Here is a 14758-nt window from a genome sequence, read left to right on the forward strand (position 1 = left end):
AAACGTTTTTGTGATGCTTCGTGTAAGGTGGAGAAATGCGTACCATCACGTTTAGGACTTTCATAAAGGTCGGATTGTAGCCTATCGCGATTGCGGTTTATCGTATCGCGACATTGCTGCTCGCGTTGGTAGAGATCTAATGACTGTTAGCAGAATATGGAATCGGTGGGTTCAGGAGGGTAATACGGAACACCGTGCTGCATCCCAACGGCCTGGTATCACTAGCAGTCGAGATGGCAGGCATCTTATCCGCATTGCTGTAACGGATCGTGCAGCCACGTGTCGATCCCTGAGTCAACAGATGGGGACGTTTGCAAGACAACGACCATCTGAACCAACCGTTCGACGACGTTTGCAGCAGCATGGAGTATCAGCTCGGAGACCATGGCTGCATTACCCTTGACACTGCGTCACAGACAGGAGCGCCTGCAATGGTGTACTGAACGAGGAACCTGGGTACACGAATGGCGAAACGTCATTTTTTCGGATGAATCCGGGTTCTGTTTACTGCATCATGATGGTCACATCCGTGTTTGGCGACATCGCGATGAACGCACATTGGAAGCGTGTATTCGTCATCGCCATACTAGCGTATCACCCGGCGTGATGGTATGGGGTGCCATCGGTTACACGTCTCGGTCACCTCTTGTTCGCATTGACGGCACTTTGAACAGTGGACGTTACATTTCAGATGTGTTACGACCCGTGGCTCTATCCTTCATTCGATCCCTGCGAAACCCTACATTTCAGCAGGATAATGCTCTATCGCATGTTGCAGATCCTGTACGGGCCTTTCTGGATACAGAAAATGTTCGACTGCCGCCCTGGCCAGCACACTGTCCAGATCTCTGACCAACTGAAAACGTCCGGTCAATGGTGGCCGAGCAACTGGCTCGTCACAATACGTCAGTCACTACTCTTGATGAACTGTGGTATCGTGATGAAGCTGCATGGGCAGCTGTACCTATACACGCCATCCAAGCTCTGTTTGACTACATGCCCAGGCTTATCACGGCCGTTATAACGGCCAGAGGATGTTCTTCTGGGTACTGATTTCTCAGGCTCTATGCACCCAAATTGCGTGAAAATATAATCACGTGTAAGTTCTAGTATAGTATATTTGTCCAATGAATACCCGTTTATCATCTGCATTTCTTGTTGGTGTAATAATTTTAATGCCTAGTAGTGTAATAATGCTTCATAACACGTCGAAATCGTCCGATAGCCATTACACTGAAGTTTAGTCACCTCTTCCGTACAGGATGCGCAAAATAATACTTTCCCATAAAATACCAGCCAAGAAATAATACCACTGAGGCAAAAAAAATGCGAATACCTTCCTGTTTGTTTAAAAGACTCTCACCCATAAGTGGGGTACCAACTGCCTCCTTCTACCTTCCTCAGCACCTTTAAAAAGTTTCGCAAAAGTTTTGGCTTCCGCACATATTCGCTCTCTTTTTAACATACAACGCAGTGTTAACTGCCACAGTCTTGTCGGTGGTGTCTAACACACGTAAAAACACACACAAATAAGAACTCAAAACTCCTTTATTATAACGTTTTATAAGACGTGAATCGGCGTGTTGCTTAGGCAACGATACATTTTACGACTCTCACAAACAGTACAATCGTCTTTTGTCTCTTGTGATATCACAGAACATATAGCTCTGAAGCCACCCTTATCGACGTCAAAACACTCACTAACACACCAAAACACTATATGGAAGAGCAACCTGCTCCCACATCACCCCCTTCTCAGTAAGACGGTCACAATTCACCGTACCACGGTAGCAGGTTCGAATCCTGCCTCGGGCAAGAATGCGTGTGATGTCCTTAGGTTAGTTAGGTTTAAGTAGTTCTAAGTTCTAGGGGACTGATGAGCTCAGATGTTAAGTCCCATAGTGCTCAGAGCCACTGGAGCCACTGTACCACGTCCACTAGCCTTGCGATCTTGATGTTAGTGGTTTTTTATCTTCAGGTTGTTTGTCCTGCGGTGGTGGTGAAATTGGAGTATCATCCGGCAATCTAACGTCTTCGTTCAGCAAATACGCAGGTTTCAATCGGTCGATAGAAATGTTTTTTACTTGGTCTTCAATTTTGAGTCCAAAAAACAAAAAAATTTGTGTGAAATCTTACTGGACTTAACTGCTAAGGTCATCAGTCCCTAAGCTTACACACTACTTAACCTAAATTATCCTAAGGACAAACACACACATCCATGCCCGAGGAAGGACCCGAACCTTCGCCGGGATCAGCCGCACAGTCTATGACTCCAGCGCCCTAGACCGCTCGGCTAATCCCGCGCGGCTCGAGTCCAAAAAATTTTGGTGTTCTTTCCATGACTTCTTATGGGCCTTCATATGGATGTTCTAACGACTTTTTAACACTGTCAACCCTTACAAATACGTGTGTTAAAGTACTGAGGTCGTAGTATACAAATGGTGTCTCTTTTACTTTGTGAGCTTTTTGTACATGTTTCAGCCGGTTCATATATTGTTTTAGTTATGAAACAAATTGGGATAAGTCTGAATTCCTTTCTGTCCCGACTTTTTGAAAAATTATAAATATCCTGATGGGTGAAACATAAACCATTTCTGCTATTGTAGCATTCGTGTTTTCCCTGATTGGGAAACGAAGACCAAGAAGGATTAAAGGTATCGTTTGAGTTCATTTTGTAGCTGAATATGAACGGATTGCAGCTTTAAATGTGCGATGGAATCTTTCTATTTTTCCATTGGATTAAGGATGATATGCAGTAGTTTGAGTTTGATTACAACCACTTATTTTTAATAGTACTTGAAATCAGAATTAAATTCTCTTTCGCGATCAGTTACTGTTTGATGAGATGTGCCAAATCTAGTAATCCAACAATTGAAGAAAGCTTGAGCTACAGCTTCTGCTTGTATATCCTGAAGTGGTGTTATCTCTGTCCAATTCGTAACTGTATCAATGCATGTTAAGCAATACGTATATTCATCAGAACGAGGCATTGGCCCTATCAAATCCAGATGAATTACTTTAAAACGTTCATCAGTGTCGGGAAAGTGTCCGTTTTGGCTCGCCGATCGTTCATGAGTCGGTTGTGTACGTGTGCATCGACTCCCGATTTGTATTCGTGCGTGTTTAGTTACTGTTGGGTAACGTTCAGGTCTTCGTGCAAGTGATTCTCAGGCTGTGTGTGTAGTTGGCGTTATTTCCACTGACGACTATTTTAGATGTTGTCGGCATTCTGCGGCTAGTCGGTCGGTTGGTTCGGACCAGCGAGGATATCTCCGTGCGGGCAGTTGGCTGGGTCCGCTGGAGGTCCCTGCGCAGTGTCGGAGCGTGTGTGGAGCTGTCCGATCGCTGCGAGCTTCGTGGTTCACCGACCCAGGACGTCAAAGTTGAGGAGTGGTTTCAAGTAACCAAGCCACCCACGTCCATTCATATTGTGTGGTTCGTTTCGGTGGTTCGCTGTTGGGGAGGTTTTCCTGTGAGCAACATTGAGTGTTTGTATTGTTGAAATTTAGCCCCCATGATGTGGAATTAACTATATTGGTTGACTAAAAAAAGTGCACCAGCGGAATTTTTTGCCCTGTGGCCGTTGGTGTTCCGGTTACCTGACCTGGCCACTAACATAATTTCAGGCAGTGTCCTTTCCTCACCTGTTGTCGCTGTCCAACACGGTGTGTTGTTTTGACAGCTTAATACATATACATATTTGATTGTGGATAATCACGCTTGTAACATTTTGTGTTTGAATTCTCATGTACCGACTGATGGCAAGCAAGTCGTTTTGTCGGTCGGTCCGTGGCTGTTCCATGGTTGGGTTCCGACGGATCAAGTGTCGTTGGGCTCACCACCTGTCTCACCTAAGTGAACGAGGGCAGACCGACACCCTGGAGGCTTCTGAGTGCTGTTGTCTTTATTGTCTTCCTCACCGGTGTTTAAATGTCTGTTTATAATCTATCATAGCCAATGATTGAAAAAAACGTTCTAGGTTTTACTGTGTTTTATGTAAGTAGGTTTGAATTTAGGCAAGTGGATATTTGCTGAAAGGTTATTGCCGTTGTGTTGTCTTTTCTTTGAGAGCCGTTTCAGTTACTTAAGACCTATATTTTTTTTTAATTTGAAAAATTAATTGTGGGCCTTCAGACTTGGAACCTTATTCTTAAAATTACCTTTCAAGCTTAAACATTGCGGCCTTCTGCCTTTGAAAGGCTATGGTAATTTATTTTAAAATCTTGAAAATAAGACAATAATTCTACTGAAGTCAACGCGACTCATGTTGGTACAATAGACATTACGAAAGGCGGGACATGATTCTTAATAGAGCGTGTGATCATCAAGCCTTGCAGTGCATAGTATGTAACATGCCCCCAGGCTAGCCAAAATGCTCGTAAAGAGTTCCTGTAGTAGGGTCTTCCGTTTCTCCAGCAGCGCGGATGACAACTGCTGGATGTTGGTTTATGCAGTTGGATGTCCGGCAATACATCTCCTCGATGCATTCCACACATGACGTGCTCGATTGCATTTAAGTCGGGGAGACGGGCAGCCTGGTATATTCGCTGAGTATCCTTTCGTTCCAAAACCTCCTACATCTGCACAGTTTTATGCGGTGGTCGCACGTTGTCATCCATAAAAATGAAGGCAGGGCCGATTGCACCCCTGAAAGGACAACTGTGAAAAAGTAGCACAGTGTCAAAATAACGTTGACCAGTGAGTGTATTCTGCTGAAAGATTTGGACGTCAGAACGTCCATGCAACATTACGCCACCACACACCAAAATACATGGACCATCAATCATGTTCGACAATTTTCCTGGGCGCGTTTAAGTGTTGTTATCTCTCTCCGTATGAGGATACGTCCAGCGTAATTGAATATGATCATTTTGGTGGCCCAGGTATCGTGTGGGGAGTACTGTACTATCCCCCCACGTGTGTCCTTTCAAGGATACATTCGGACCTGCCTTCATTTTTATGGATGACAATACGCTACCGCATCGAAAGACGTCAGTAGAGAAGCTCCTGGACAGAGAGGGTATTCGGCGAATGGACTGACCTGTCACATCGAGCACGGGAGGGAGGGGCAGGGGGCGGGGATATTGGGAAGACGTATGGCAGCACTTACACATACGCCAACTAACATCCAGATATTGTCAAGTGCATTGGTGGAGAAATGAAACACCCAACACACCCTACCACAAGAACTCCTTACCTACCTTGGAACCAACAAGAGAGCACGTTGAAGAGCATGCACTGCTATCCTTGATGAGATGGTCTATTAAAAAAGTCCAAGGGACCATAATGAATAGCAATGACTTCAATGTGACTGTTGCCCTTGAACAAAAGGGTCATTTTTGTGCGTCTCACTGCGCATTTCTTTGTTATCTTCTGTATTACACTGTAGCAGTTGTTTCTATTATCCAATTTTCCATCGAGTCATGTTATTTGGCAATGATACGTCACGCGAAAGTTACTTTCGTTCTTAACTTTTGCAGTCCAGTGTATTTAGGGACCAGTTGTAGTTTACTAACTCTGTAGAAGGTCTATAAGAAGCTATAGTAAATTCCTCCCTCCTGCCCTAATTAGGGCAGCGACGTGTCGCGGCCTGCAAAAAAGGATGGTAAAGCGTTCTGAGTAACGACTGCTGAACCTTTGCCCAGAACTCTCACAGTCTGTCAGCAACTGGGTTCAAGACCACTTGATGTTCCATATAAGCTTTAAGTGATGCATCCAATAGCAACGAAAATCGACACAAAGTATGACAAGGCTTGTGTAGGCTGCTGGAGGCATGACAGGGCTTTGCAAGACATGACATGGCTCCGCAGTTGGCACACTACCTACAAGGGAAGCTCCCATCGCACCCCCCTCATATTTAATGGTAAAATGACCCAGTGGATAGCCCGTCAAAAACTGAAAACGGATCAAGCATGAAAACAGAAAAGTGTACTGAACTATGAAATCAGAAGCAACATATAAACAGTGAACGGTCTAAGCTCCAGAGTGCAAAGTCGAGCGAATTGAAGAACGGCGGCGTCGTGGTTATGTTGTCACCGTGTTTCACTACAAAGTGAGAGAGCGATCTTAAAATCTTTCTCTTGCCCATTTTTTTTTCCATTATTATGAACTTTTCGTCCGCTCATTGACGTTCGCTTTCTGTAGCCTTGGCAATTGTCATATTATACATTGGTTATAGAATATGAGTCATGTGGTAAGAATATATTAGCAAGTAAATTTCGTGAGTAGTGAGAGCAGGCGAGATGCCGCATAGACCTCTCACAGAAACGAAAGTAATAAACATACGGTTGTGAACTATGTTACAACAAAGGAATTCAAGAGTCAGAACTTCCAAAATGGGACGCAAGAGTCATAACATGTGGTAATTGTGTAGAACAAATAGGAGGTACGTACGTCTGGAGGTTTTACAGCTCGCTGCTGCAGACGAATGTTACACTGCACCACGGACAGAAACCTGAATACAGCGAACAGACACGTCAATGACCGGACGGACAGTTCATAATTTTTTTTAAAATTGGGGGAATTGGGGAGGGGGGGTGGGAGCACGAGGGAGATCTGAACACGAATCTTCCCTTTCGCAGTCCAACACCGTGAGCACACAATCACGAAGCCTTGACTATTGACCAATTGTGTGATTGGATTGAAGAGTTCCTAGATAACAGAACGCAGCATGTCATTCTCAATGGAGAGAAGTCTTCCGAAATAAGAGTGATTTCAGGTGTGCCGCAGGGGAGTGTCGTAGGACCGTTGCTATTCACAATATACATAAATGACCTTGTGGATGACATCGGAAGTACACTGAGGCTTTTTGCGGATGATGCTGTGGTATATCGAGAGGTTGTAACATTGAAAAATTGTACTGAAATGCAGGAGGATCTGCAGCGAATTGACGTATGGTGCAGGGAATGGCAACTGAATCTCAATGTAGACAAGTGTAATGTGCTTCGAATACATAGAAAGAGAAGATCCCTTATCATTCAGCTACAATATAGCAGGTCAGCAACTGGAAGCAGTTAATTCCATAAATTATCTGGGAGTAGGCATTAGGAGTGATGATCATATAAAGTTGATCGTCGGTAAAGCAGATGCCAGACTGAGATTGATTGGAAGAATAGTAAGGAAATGCAATCCGAAAACAAAGGAAGTAGGTTACAGTACGCTTGTTCGCCCACTGCGTGAATACTGCTCCGCAGTGTGGGATCCGTACCAGATAGGGTTGATAGAAGAGATAGAGAAGATCTTCGTTACAGGATCATTTAGTAATCACGAAAGCGTTACGGAGATGATAGATAAACTCCAGTGGAAGACTCTGCAGGAGAGACGCTCATTAGCTCGGCACGGGCTTTTGTTGAAGTTACGAGAACATACCTTCACCGAGGAGTCAAGCAGTATATTGCTCCCTCCTACATATATCTCGCGAAGAGAGGATAAAATCAGAGAGATTAGAGCCCACACAGAGGCATACCGACAATCCTTCTTTCCACGAACAATACGAGACTGGAATAGAAGGGAGAACCGATAGAGGTACTCAAGGTACTCTCCGCCACACACCGTCAGGTGGCTTGCGGAGTATGGATGTAGCTGTAGATAGATACTAATTTGCTCGATATTGCTCCTCTTGAGCTTGAACCGTACAGTTTTTATTTTGCTTCTTTTTTCAAAATTCAGCACACTTCTTCCTCACAGTTCTTCCTCTTTTCGGGCATGATGTCTGTTCAATTTTGACGGGCTGTCCACTAGGCCATCTTACCACTAAATCTGGTTGGGGGGGGGGGGATGATGGGGAATTCCCCATGTTAGTCACTTGTCCTTGCATTGCTAATCCATCTGTAGTGTAGTTTCAGTTTCTGATGAGCGCTGAACAGCTTCTTACATTATCATTTTGGTAACTCATATGCAAAAAAGGAAACAAAAATAAACCCAACCATGTTGCAGAACCGTGACAGAAAGTATATTTTGTTGTACTATATGTTAGATTTCCTTCCTGTTCTATTAAATAATTGTGCTAGTAACAATGTTTGTCCCTCTATATGCTGTTATCTGTCTAATATTATCTATAGAGTACAGATGTGCAACTGAATGACTAACAAACTTGTTTCCAGTTCTTGAAGTTTGCTAGGCTGATTGTCGCATGTCGCACAGTACCTTTTTTAGAATGTCTCCCAGCTAAGCTTTTTCAGAATTTTTGTTATATTCTTTCGCTGATTAAACAATCCTTTAACGATTCACGTCTCCATTCCTTCTATGATCCTGATATCATAATATTAATGTCTCCATTTTTTTCCAGATACACTGCAGTTTTTCAGTAGCCTGTCCCCTGTTTTACCTAGAAACACGCCTGTGTCGTCGGTCGTTCCTCTCTACACTTTGTTTCTCTCGAAAATCTGTGTTCTATGACTGATTCTGGTTGTGATTCTTCAGTTCAGCAGCAAAAGGACATTTCTGTAAACTTGGAGACAGTTGCCAGACACTGCAACAGGCTGACTTATGATTGACATCGAACCAGATTTAACTGCAATTTTTACCGGACATGACACCATCATTGAGAGGAACTACATTATTTGCAAAATGCATCAGACAGCAACTAATACAAGCCGGTATATCATTAATGTCTTCATGAAGTACTACGGTCACATTACATTCCCCCTGCAGCACAGCAGATAAAACTTCAATGTCTGTAGATGGCTCACCTTTCAGGGTGCATCATGCTATTCGGGAAATCTTCGATTCAGTCGCAAATCTAGTCAGATATCTCTTAGAAATGTATGCTCCTTGGAAGACATCAAAAAATTTCGGAAATCTAGAAACATCGGATCAACCTGGTTTCCTACATCCACGGTAGCCATGGCACAAAAGATATCACGTGTGACGAGCGCGACTGAGTTTCGTAAGATACATTTTTTCAGATACATTACTGATTCCCATGGGTGAGGATATTTCATTCATGTTTGAACTAAAAACATGTTGTAGAATTCTGTTACAAATAGATCTTAGTGATAATGAGATGGTTCTGTGAACCGCGACAATTTCCTTTTTTTATAAACGCAGATATTTGGAACGGAAGTCTTATAGTCACTTCAATGTGTTGGATTAGCTGTGTTTAAAAGATTTCATCTCAAGCTTGTGGTTGTAAAATACATGTTACAGGGGCAGTGGTCACCGAAGGTAAAAAGGTTACGAAATAATCTAGGGGAACATGTTTGGTCGAAGGATGGACATTCATCAAGAATCTACTCAGAACACTTAGTTCACGTCCTGCAAACACAGAACAGTTGTGTTTTTAAGTTCCAAGTAAAATAATGGAAGACAATACTCACCTTGATTTACAGTAAATTTCGGAGAACTTTGTGAAAAAGAGTTTGCTACCCTATCGCTGCCAAAGAGAGTTGAGGATAACTGATAGAGAAAATTCAATGGCATCCATACGTTGAATCATATATGAAGTCTACAATAATTTTCACTGTCAGATTCTGGAGAAAGATCAACTACAAACCCAGGAAGTCTTGGTTCTTTGTTCAAGCAATAAACTATTCCGAACCTTCCATTAAATTACTCGTGGGCCAGCCAAATGTTGAAACTTAAGGCATTAACAGTAAACTGAATATTAATTTCCGCATTTGAAAATTTATTCATCAAGAGTGTAGTATCATATCAATGTAAAACCACTGGGCACAGTAAAAAATAAGCACCCTGTCATTGTAAAACGATTAAGGTTACTTAAAGCAAACAATGCATCAGGCCAAGACGCGATTCCTATTAAGTTTTACAACCAACATACAGCTCAGTTAGCTCCTTTCCTAGTTCATATTACCTAAAAGTCTTATCCATGACACGAAAAGAGTGCAGATCACTCCTCTTTAACACAAGTATTATAGATCGGATTCACAGAATTACTGATAAATTTTGATAACATCCTCTTGTTGCGGGATAACGTAGTTTATTTTATGCTCGAGCATTATATCGCTCTCGTAAAGGACTTTTCCCTCAAAGAAAGGTTGCGGGCTCAGGGAGGCCTGGCTGCTTTATCAACACACGATACCCCCCAAACAGTACACGCAGGTGAACAGGTCGATTGTCTTCCACGATTTCCAAAAGGCATTGCATTCGCTACATTCTCGACTAATAACAAAGAGACAATTATACTCTGTATCTTTGCAAGTATATGATTCATTCTAAGAAATTTTAGAGTTTTTGACGGGCGGAGTCGAGTACATCTACGTGTACATTTACACACTCAGTCCATATACCACTGCGATCTACATGACAAGGGGAAAATAGCATGTTGCGGTTTCTTACCGTTCCAGTCGTGTACTGAAAGGGAAAGATGGCTTAAATACTATAGTTAGTCCGTACTTGTCTTCAAGATCCGTACTGGTGCAAATTGTAGGAGACTAAAGAATGTCTCTAGATCATTCACTTAAACAGGTTCGTCAAATTTTATAAGTAGGCTTTCGCGGTATAATTTGCGTCACTCTTCTAGAGTCTGCCAATTTGAGTTTTCCATTGGCGTAACGCTCTTCCATGAGTCGAACTAACCAGTGACCATTCTGGCATCCTTCTCTCAGCGTATCCTGTTAATCCTATATGGTACGGGTCCCACACACTCGAGCAATATTCTGAAATGGGACACCCATATGATTTATAAACGATCTCCTCTGTCGATTAAATCCACTTTCCTGCTATCCCGCCATTAATGAGCCGAAGTGAGTCATCTGTTCTGCCTACGACTGGATCCCTGTGTTTATTTCAATCAATATGCACGCAAACTGTTACACCCAGCTATTTCTTCGGCTTGATGGATTCTAATTGTGAATGCATGATATTGCAGGTATGGTTTACTAGATAGTTTTCGTTTTCTGAAGGACGTAATTTTAAATTTCTGTATATTTAAAGCAAGTTGCCAATTTTTCCACCACTTATCATCTGGGAAAAAGCTGAGATTACTTCTGATATTGTCGTAATGTCATTAATATACAACACGAGCAGTAGGGGCCCCATTACACTTCCCTTTTACACTCCTGAAATTACTTCTACATTTGTCGATGACTCTACATCCAAGATAAATTTATCGATGACCCTGTATCCAGGATAACAAGGTGTGTCCTCCCTGCAAGTAAATCCTAAATCTAGTCACTAATTTTGCTTGATACCCCTAAGTCTGTACTTTCGATAATAAATGTACGTGTGTCATCTAGTCAAATTTTTTCGGTACTCGGTAGCTGCCGCATCAAACCAACGCGCAGAGGCAGGTTATCAGATAGAGTTAGCAGGGTTATCAGGTTATCAGCTGATGAGGCAGCTGGCTACATGGAAGTACACTCGCTGAGCGATAGTAAGGCAATGCTGAAGGACTTGGACAAGTAGAACGAACACAGAAATGCACTCCTACATTTATGTATACCAACATCTACGTCTGCTGATAATTCCGTTTTAACTGCCTAAAGTGTTTCAAGTCCAAAAATGACTTTCTGAGAAAATGAAAACCTAAATTTTGAAGAAATATGACAAATCAATTTATTAAGATAAAGTGCTTTCATACAGTAAAGTTATTACTCCATATTATCTCTTACGACGCTGCTTGGTTTCATATTAGCTTTTGTTTAGCATAAATACGAGAGATATAGAATATATCTCCGCTTGACTTACTTAACACTCACGACAACATAAATTTTTGCTTGTTTTATAGACTACACATTATTAATTCTATACACCGAGGTGACAAAAGTCGTGGGATACCGATATACACATACAAAGATGGCAGTAGTATCGCATACGCAATGTATAAAAGGGCAGTGCGTTGGCAGAGCTGTCTTTTGTACTCATGGAGTCATATGAAAAAGTTTCCAACGTGATTATGGCACCACGACGGGTGTTAACAGACTTAGAACACGGAGTGATAGTTAGACGCGTGGGTCACTCCATTTCAGAAATCGGTAGGGAATTCAGTACTCCGAGATCCACAGAGTCAACAGTGTACCGAGAATATACCTCTCACCATAGACAACGCAGTGGCCGATGGCCTCCATTTAACTACCGGGAGCAGCGGCATTTGTGTAGAGTTGTCAGTGCTAGAAGGCAAGTAAGACTGCGTGACATAGCTGCCGAACTAATGTGGGACGTACAACAAACATATTGGTAGGATAGAGCGGCGAAATTTGGCGTTGATGGGCTTTGGCAGAAGGTGACCGACACGAGTGCCTTCGCAAACAGCACGACATTGATTGCAGCGCCTTCCCTGGGCTCGTGATCTTCTCGGTTGGACCCTAGATGGCTGGAAAACGGTGGCCTGGTCAAATTAGTCCAGATTTCAGTTGGTAAGAGTTGATGGTAGGTTTCGAGTGTGGTGCAGCCTCGACGAAGACACGGACTCAGATCAACGAGGCACTGGGCAAGCTGTCGGAGGCTCCATAATAGTGAGGTCTGTGTTTGGATGGATCCAACTGGGTAGATCATTGGCTGGAAATGGTTATGCTCGCCTACCCTTCATTTGCAGCATTTGCGGATTGGTCTGAAAAACATTCTGGACAATTTGAGCGAAGCTTTTGGTCGCCCAGATCGCCCGACATGAATTGCATCGAAAATTTATGGGACATAATTGAGAGGTCAGTTCATTCACAAAATCCTGCACCAACAACACTTTCGCAATTATGGACGACTCTAGAGGCACCAAGGCTCAATATTTCTGCAGGGAACTTCCAACTACTTTTTGAGACAATGCCGCATCGATCTGCTGCACTACTCCGAGCAAAAGGGGATCTGACACGATATTAGGAGGTAATCCACACCTGTTGTCATCTCAATGTATTATTTACTCTTTTTCTTAACATAAATTATAGAAAAATATAAAAAAGTAAAAAGAACTATTAACGTCATCTATTGTTAACGTCAGGTTACCGTCCATTCAGGAGGCTGTTGCACTCAGTGACTGTTATATTGACTTGAAAATAATAGATTTCAGCTATCAGTCGTCCTTTTTAAATTTTGTTGGCAGATCTAGATTTCAGCTAGAAACTAGCCATTCTCAATGCTAAGAATACAAGAAGTACATAGTTAGATGTCATAAAAAGCTGCAATTAATGGCTTAACTCATATGGTTTGTATATTACATACCACTAACATTTTTGATCAATGCATGTAATGCCTGTTGGTCGGGCTTCATCCACAGTTCATTTAATACTACTGTTTGTTGAAGGCGGGCTGTATGGAGAACACATCGGTTGGTTACATGGCGCCATTTACGTGAACTACGTATAAACCTCAAGGGAAGTAAACCACTTCAAATTTAATTACATAAAATGAAACATAAGTAAAATTCTTGAATTGTCGTCCGACTTATTTCATATTTATCGTCAAGTAATAAAATTTCCATGTTCACTCCTTGTGAGTCACTTATTATTATTAAAACAGTTAAATTACGTCAAGTGGGTAAAACTTTTTTAATTTTTTAAACATATTTAAATGATGTTTGGCTCCATCCATGAACTATTTCGTAAATATGATGAACAATATACTTATTATGTTTTAATAAAGGGAGATATAAAAATAAATATATTTAAGAGATATCAACTAATAGGGTTATACAACAAGTGTCTTCTAGTGTTTTATAAATTTTAAAAAATGTTTTATAAAATTTTAAAAAATTAAAAAAAAACTGTTTTACCCACCTGACGTAATTTAAATGTTTTAATAACAATAACCGACTCACAAGGAGTGAACATGGAAAACTTATTACTTGATGATAAATAAGAAATAAGTCGGACAATTCAAGACTTTTACTTATGTTTCATTTTATGTAATTAAATTTGAAGTGTTTTACTTCCCTTGAGGTTTATATGTAGTTCACACAGATGGCGCCATGTAACCAACTGATGTGTTCTCCATAGAGTCCGCCTTCCGCAAACAGTAGTATTCAATGAACTGTGGATGAAGCCCGACCAACAGGCATTACCTACATTGATCACAAATGTTAGTGGTATGTAATATACGAACCATATGAGTTAAGCCATTAATTGCAACTTTTTATGGCACCATCTAACGATGTACCTCTTGTATTCTTAGCATTGAGAATGGCTAGTTTCTAGCTGAAATCTAGATTTGCCAATAAAATTTAAAAAGGGCGACTGATAGCTGAAATCTATTATTTACAAGTATTATTAATGTAATTTTATGTCTAATGACAGAACATTTACCAAGAAACAGTTAGTTGCTTGCAACTTATTTGAATGTAAGCAGGACGAGAAAACTGGAATTCATACGTAAAAGAAGAGATACTTTTCAAACATGTGCCCTTCCTATATCGGCATTGTGTTGATGATACTCTTCGAAAATATCAACACTTTCACGCATATTACACACTGACCTAAATAATAGTTTGGTTGCCACATCCATGAAGATTTTAGGAATTCTGCGCGAATCTTATCGAGCTCTTTCGCCTTTCTTGACTGCAGCCCTTCCAAAATTCTGTCGAATTCTGACTCTGACTCTCAAAATCACTGTCCTATAAATTGACATCTACTTCGTCTTCCTTTTGTAGTGATCCTCAATATACTCCTTCCATATCTGCTCCCTCTTCCGCTTTGGGCAGAGCAATATTTGTTGACGTGTGTGTTTTAAGTTCTCCGAGAGTTATTGTGACTTTTCTAAATACAAATATGCCTTAGCGACCACTTTCTTTTTATAATCTGCACTTTTTTCCCTTATATGCATCACTTTATTTATGCCATCTGTAATTGACATGTCGCTTTATATCTTTCTTTCC

The 14758-nt window shown here is 41.5% G+C and overlaps 1 protein-coding gene across 1 annotated transcript in view; it reads right to left on the reverse strand.

Annotated features, from left to right (window-relative positions):
- LOC124622171 (myogenesis-regulating glycosidase-like) overlaps positions 1–14758 on the reverse strand; it is an 85677-nt gene that overhangs the window by 14184 nt on the left and 56735 nt on the right. The gene's annotated exons all lie outside the window — the stretch shown is intronic.

This window comes from Schistocerca americana, chromosome 7, assembly GCF_021461395.2.
Source record: "Schistocerca americana isolate TAMUIC-IGC-003095 chromosome 7, iqSchAmer2.1, whole genome shotgun sequence".
NCBI classification, from domain to species: domain Eukaryota; kingdom Metazoa; phylum Arthropoda; class Insecta; order Orthoptera; family Acrididae; genus Schistocerca; species Schistocerca americana.